Consider the following 7655-nt stretch of genomic DNA (forward strand, 5'->3'; position numbering starts at 1 on the left):
AAAAGATAAGGTGAAATCCAAATTTGATTGTGTTTTCTAAAAAACTCAAGTATGTAGTGGGATTTTCAAAATCTATCTTATGTTTATTTTTTAGTAGAAGTTATAATATCCTTAACTAATAAAGTTCCCTTTTAAAATTGTATATTTTTGTGGTGATTGATCCGAAATTCCAAAAATAATATTGAAATTGTTATAAATTTATTTTAAATAAACAAAAATTTTAAATTAATATTAACTATATCAATATTATAATTATAATGAAATTAATTAATTACAAATTTCTTACTATCATTTTAAAAATTTCTAATTAAAATAAGAAATGAAAACTTAATATCTATAACAACATTATTTAAAAATGTTGCAATATCATTATTAACATTATTTATGGTAACATTTTTAATTACTTATGGTAACATTTCTTAATAAATATTACTATAGCTATTCATAGTATTCATAAGGTAACATTTCTAATAAATGTAACAAAAGAAATGTTGCTAAATCTAATAATTCCTGTAGTGTTAACAACGTTCCAGAACCCCAAGAAAAGCAAAATCGAACCAAATTGGTCTGCGTCGCCTGACGGGTGTTCATCACCGTCAGGCAGTTCAACAAAACCTAGAATATTGGGTGAAACAAACATGTGTCTGGCGGTTCCTCCTCATGAACCTAGATGGCACTAAGATGGGATGAGCCGCCTGGTGGGTGATGAACTACCGTAGACAATTTTTGGAAAATTCCAGAAACGTGAACTTCATACAGATTAAGACAGTTTATATTCACCCAATCATCATATAGTTCATGAAATTATAAAATGCGCAATAAAAGTACGGTTCCAGCTCCCCTAACCTGGATCCTTTTGCTTAAAAATGGAAATTTGGAGAGTTCCCTTGATCACCAATGGTCTCCCTTGAATTCCCTTCCAATTCAGTCTTCTATTCACGCACACACCACAATTCCTCTCTGAAAACTCACTCCTCACAAAGCTCTACAAAGGAAAACTCAGAAAACCCTCTTTCTCTCCACTAGTTGGCTTTTTAATTAAGACTTAATGTGGGTTAATGGCATAAAACGAAAATGGTTAAATGTTGGGGTTTATTGCCATTCAATGGTTCATCATGGACTGTTTTTCAGCCTCCCTTGGCTACCCATTCAGCTAGGATTTTCTCTAACTTTTCACCTTTATGCCAAATATAAAATTGGCAAAAAAAAAGAAAGCTTAATTTGGTCTCACCAAGGTTCAAAAACTCATACCATGTCAATGTCAAATCAATGCACAACCATTTAACCAATTTATGTTTCATGATGACTAATATAATTCTATGATTATATTATCACTCAACATGATCAAGCATATTAATAAAAATAACAATAAATCAAATAACACACAGTTGGCATACATAGGACTCGAACCCAAGTCCTCTCACACAACTAAGTACTCTCAACCACTTAAGTTAGTACTTTTCCACGTCACATCAATCAATATTAAATGCCATAAAGGCTCCCACTACCCTCATTTATTAATTAATTAATTAATTAATTAATTTTCACGGATCTTACAGTACTACCGAGTATACTGCATTTTCATGTTTTATTTGGTCGGTACGACCTCAATCACTTAGGAACTGAATAGCATATGATATGGGATGGTGGAATTTCATTGATAAATTAGCAACTATAATAAGAGGTATAATGGTTGGAAATTTGGGTTGTAGTAGAGACAATCAATACAACTTTAAATACTGGTGTAGCGCCTAGCAGTGGGTATCGAGCTGCTAGGCGATAACTACAAATACAGAGGGTTACTAGAGCGTTTAGCGCTTGGCAATGTGGACGGTCTCGCCAGGCGACAGATGTTTGGACAGTGGCACTAGGAACGTGTGGCGCCTAATGGTGGGGGTCATTCCACCAGGCGATATCTACAAAGACAGAAGCTTTTGGGGCACTTGGTGCTTAGCAGTAGATGGGTTCCGCCAGGCAGTCTGTAATTGGTTTTCGCCTCGCGGCGCTCAAGCAACACCAAACGGTGATGCAAGGGCACTGGTTTGTTCTTTGGATGGTGCGTGGTCTGCAAGGCTTTGGGTGATACCTTAATTATGGAATTTTCTAGAGTATTCCTTGAGTTGTGGCTTAGAATGACATTCCTTGAGTTGCGGCTCAAAATGGAGGGTAAACACGTGACATTCCTTGAGTTGTGGTTTAGAATGGTGGGTGGTACCAATGTGAGTGTGCGAGTTGTGGCTCGTACGGAGGGTTTCCACTTGATTAAGCAATCGCAGGTTGTGACCAATGATGTGCTAATCTTTTGTCGAGAGTACAAATTATAGTTCGTACTAGGAACTCCACCTGACGTTATGGAGTGTAGTCCGTAGCATGATATTCTTGCGCGTGTTTCTACGGGTTGTGGCTTGTAGATGGTAGAACCACGAGTTGTGGCTTGTGGCAACGAAGGATCTTTTAGGGTAATCATCTAAAGATGTAGAACATGAATAAACATGATGGTGGCCATGCTTTATGGAATCAGGGGATAAAGTTTCTCTGATGCGTGTGTGTGTACTCTGAATTGTGAGTATATATATACATAATATATGTTATCTCACCTTATCTATTTGTGATTGGCGATGATTGTGTAAATTCGTTACAGGGGAGCAGATGATGTTACAGGTAGTATTGGTGAGGCATAGAGCCGGAAAGGGGCTAGCTTGGGAAAACTTTTCTGGAGTTTTATCATCATTTTCTTTTATGATTTTTATAAACAATATTTTACTGGTTTATGAACTTGTATTAGTAGTTGGACCTTAATGAGTATTATCATGACGTGATAATTAATGTTTTAATTTTCCCGCATTTTGGGAATGGCATTATAATAAATGCAGTTCGGAAAGGGGCTAGCTTGGGAAAACTTTTCTGGAGTTTTATCATCATTTTCTTTTATGATTTTTATAAACAATATTTTACTGGTTTATGAACTTGTATTAGTAGTTGGACCTTAATGAGTATTATCATGACGTGATAATTAATGTTTTAATTTTCCCGCATTTTGGGAATGGCATTATAATAAATGCAGTTTTATTTTCTTTGGTAGTATTTTATTTAAAAATTAGTAATATTCGACCGGAATGTTATAGTATGTGTCGACCTTAGCTATTTAAGTGTCCTAGTGCACATGTAAGACCTACGAAATTTAATTAATTAAATAAATAAATAATTAATAAATGTGGGTAGTGGGAGCCTTTATGACATTAAATGTTAAATTCTATAATGTGGAAAAGTATTAGCTTAAATGGTTGAGAATACTTGATTGTGTTAAGAGGACTTGGGCTCGAGTCACAAGTATGCCAAAATTTGTGTTATTTTAATCGTGCATTGTTTTGAATAATATATTGGTCGTGGTGTGTGATATTATATTCTTAGATGAGTAAGAATTATCATGAATCTTGAATTGGTTGTACATTGACTTGACCTTGGCATGGGTGTGAGTTTGAACCTTGGTAGTTACTAATTAAGCTTTCTTTTTGCCAAAATTCTTTTTGGCATGAAACCCTAGATGTAGAAGGGGGCATCCAAGAGGGATGGAAAACCACCATAAAACATTAATTTAATGAGCATTAAGTGAGCGTAATGTTAATTTTCGTTTTAGCCATTAAACCAATTAAAAGTAGAGTTATAATTGGGATTAAGAGCAAAACTAGTGAGAGATAGAACCTTATGGAGTTAGAACAACAATCAGTGCTGGAATTTTAGTATGAGGGAGAATTTGGAAGCCAATTGTAGAGGATTGAGCTAACCAAAGGGAGTCACGTGCTAACATCTAAAGGAAACTCTAACATTGTCTTTTGACAAAATTCTTTTTGGCATGAATGTGAAAAGCTAGAAACCCTAGCTGTAGAAGGGGGCATCCAAGAGGGATGGAAAACCACCATAAAACATTAATTTAATGAGCATTAAGTGAGTGTAATGTTAATTTTCGTTTTAGCCATTAAACTAATTAAAAGTAGAGTTGTAATTGGGATTAAGAGCAAAACTAGTGAGAGATAGAACCTTCTGGAGTTAGAACAACAATCAGTGCTGGAATTTTAGTATGAGGGAGAATTTGGAAGCCAATTGTAGAAGATTGAGCTAACCAAAGGGAGTCACGTGCTAACATCTAAAGGAAACTCTAGCATTGTCTTTTGAACAAAGATATCCAGGTTAGGGGAGTTGGACCACATTGATTTTACATTTTTTTATTAATCGTATGATAGATAGCATGCTTGTGTATGATTCTACTTTGCCTTACTTGAATTTCGTGTTTTTGGAATTTTTTTCAAAAACCGCTTGGCGGTTGATGAACTGCCGCCAGACGACTCATCTCCTCTATGTTGTTTTTGGGTTCTTGAAGAGGAATTACCTGGCGGCATGACCCTGACTGCCAGGCGACGCTTGCGTGTTCACCTAGTTTTCTGGGTTTGTATGCACGACCTAGCGGTGATGAACACTCGCCAGGCGACGCGAGCCAATTTGGCACAATTTGGTTTTTTTGTGAGTTATAGGCTGATTCCGATTATAGAAAAATGATTATTCTCGGGATATTGGAACTTTAATGGCAAATAATTGTTGAATTGCGAGGGAATTTGGTTTTTATTGGAGGAAAATGATAGATATGTATATTAGGGTTCAAACATTTGGGGATTTACATTTTTGGAGTAAATTACGTAAACAAAAACGATGTGAATCTATGTATTGGAGGCCTAACATATAATTGGTAATCATAAGCGTATAATAGAAGTGTATTGAGTGAAAAATTGATAAACTGGTAGGAGTTATTGGTGAGTAGAATTCGCGTAGGGTGCATGACCAAATATGGAATTATCCAGAAAGTGATGCACCGCCTGGCGGCAAGTTATGAGCCGCCAGGCGATAATCGATGAAAGTGGTTCTCGTGGCTGGTGCAGGTGGCTTGAGTGTGGGGTGCATTCGAAGGTTCAAGTGGAATTGGATAAGGGAAAAATAAGGTAGAACGAAATTGGAAATAGCTGGTATGCCTTAGGTTATAAGAGTGAGCTTAATTATGTTTAAGGTTTGGGAGAAATAACAATCTCGCAAGTACAACTTAATGGTAAATATGAGTCAATGTGAATTATTAATGGGTAGGTTATGTGGTGTAATCTTAAAGAAAACTTAACTATCGCTTGGGTAGGTTAAGATGATGATTTGGTGTGAATATATACACTTAGGCCATTAAGAAGGGAATTGGAGATGTGGCTACTATTTGGCATAGACCTTGGAGTTGGGGCCATCACGATGAATTGGGATCTATTTTTAGATATTTGTGGGTGAAAATTGGGGTGGTGGCCAAATTCAAGAGTGGTTGATGTCTAAATTGTGAAAATATAGAGATAGGCACATATATATTATCCTTGATAAAGATTTATGTATAATGGATGATAGATTCTTGTGTTGATGCCTGCAAGGGGCCTTTGAATTATTTTGGGTGTGGGTTATTGCATACGTGAGATCCTAGGATCCGGTTGCATTGTGCAGATACTAGTATTGCGCGAGTATTAGTGTAGCGCCTAGCGGTGGTGATTTATCCACTAGGCGATAGGTACAAAACCAATGGCTATTGGTATGTATTGCGCCTAGCGGTGAGGGTCGTCCCGCCAAGCGACACCTGTAGATAGTGGCATCAGAGGCGCTTGGCGCCAGGCGGCACGTGTCCCCCGCCAAGCGGTCTAGAAGCGAATTTTGCCTAGAGGCTAAGGAGCAACGCCAAGCGATAATGAAGATGCAGAGTGGTTTGTTGTTTTGATGTGCATGGTCTACAAGGCTTGAATGATACCTCGAAGGTCGGCTTGCTAGTGTTCCTTGAGTTATGGCTCAGAATGTATCCATTTAGTTGTGGCTCGGAACGATATCTCTTGAGTTGTGGCTCAGGATCGCGGATGAACACGAGGAACTCTTGAGTTATGGCTCGGGTTGCCGGTGTGAGTGTGCGAGTTGTGGCTCGTATGGATAGGTCCAGATAGATTGCCCTCCTCAGTATTAAGCTGACGAGTTTGGTAGTCTTGGGATGTTACGAACTATGTTCGTATTGAGAACTCCACCTGGCATTACAGAATGTGGTCTGTAGCAAGTTTCCCACACGTGCTCTACAAATTATGGCTTGTAGGTGTGGCAACAAGACAACTTAAGGTATTTGTCTAAAGACGTAGATCATGGATGACATGCTGGTGGCCATGTGATATGGATTCAAAGGATAGTATTCCTTTTATGCAATTGTGTTAATATATTTGATTTATATATGTGTTTTATACTATTAGCTCACCTTATCTACTTGTGTTTGGCGATGATCGTGTATTGCGTTACACGTGAGTAGGTGATGTTGCAAGTGGATCTAGTGAGGCCTAGAGCCGAAGCGGGGATAGACTGGGAGAAAAGATTTATCAGAGTTTTTATGTTTTATGGTTTTGGAATAATTTTATAAACTTTTATATTCCAGACTTGGATATTGTACTTAAATTTTTATAAGTATGGATTTAAGTTACTTTGTGAGGAAATAAAGTTTTAAATATTCCCTTGTTTTCTGGAATTTCAGTTATTTTGAATGAGGTATTAATATTAATTCTATTTTATTTTATTTAAATTTGTAATATCCGGACGAGATGTTACAACACCATTAACATTTGGCAATTTGAGGACAAGAAGCATCCATTTCAATTCTAGCTTTATTTTGGTTTTTGTAATCCATTATAGTGTCTTTCTTTAGGTAATTCTTTTGAGTGCTTATCTTGTTTCTTTACCATAATTCTAGATTGCCATTATTTTGATATTCTCTTTTGTATGTCTGGGCAATTTCCATTTGAGTTTAACATTCATTCACTTTGAGTTTTTCTTGCTTTAATTCCTTGACCTCTTTTGGTTTGCTTACCTCTCCTTAGGAAACTCTCTTCAACCAAATCAAACATCATCAAACCTTCATCCAACGAAGCTTCCACAACCTTCATCCTTTTATGAAGTCACTCATCCTCACAATTTTGACGGAGAAGCAAAGAAGCGGGTCATCACAACCCCACTTTCACCTTATTTTCTTCTTAAATCCACTCAAATTTACTCCTCCAAATCCATGTTTAATACTGTCTTAGAAATTATGAGAGTCATGTACTATAGAGTAATCAAGACTCTTTTAATTTAAGATTAAAATAAAAACTTAAATAATTAGAATGAAGAAATAGGATAAACCTTGTCTTCTTTAAAAAATAAATAATATTTACAAGAAATTTGACTAAATAATATTTTGTGCAATATTTGCAAGAAATTTGACTAAATAATGTTTTGTGCAAGTTTGTTTTGAGACTTTGACTTCACCATTATAACCAATAACACAAAACAAAAACATCCTCAAAACACAACCACAAGCACCACGGTTTAGAAATCCAAGGTTAAAGATACATAGTGATCCCATTCCCTCTTAAACCATTCCCATTCACTCACTTATGAATCCAAAAGTAAAAGAAAACCAATGACACCTCTTAAACAAATGAAATGGAGAAGAGAATGATAGAATGTTGAGGTTAGGATTTGAAAAATACCAATTGGGTGGGATGTTGGGATGCTCAACGACAGAGAAATTAAAAACCTACTAGAAGCTTTGTCTCTTAACGATGACAATGAGAAAG

This window comes from Vigna unguiculata, chromosome 11, assembly GCF_037176805.1.
Source record: "Vigna unguiculata cultivar grain cowpea cultivar isolate G323 ecotype 2 chromosome 11, ASM3717680v1, whole genome shotgun sequence".
NCBI classification, from domain to species: Eukaryota; Viridiplantae; Streptophyta; class Magnoliopsida; order Fabales; family Fabaceae; genus Vigna; species Vigna unguiculata.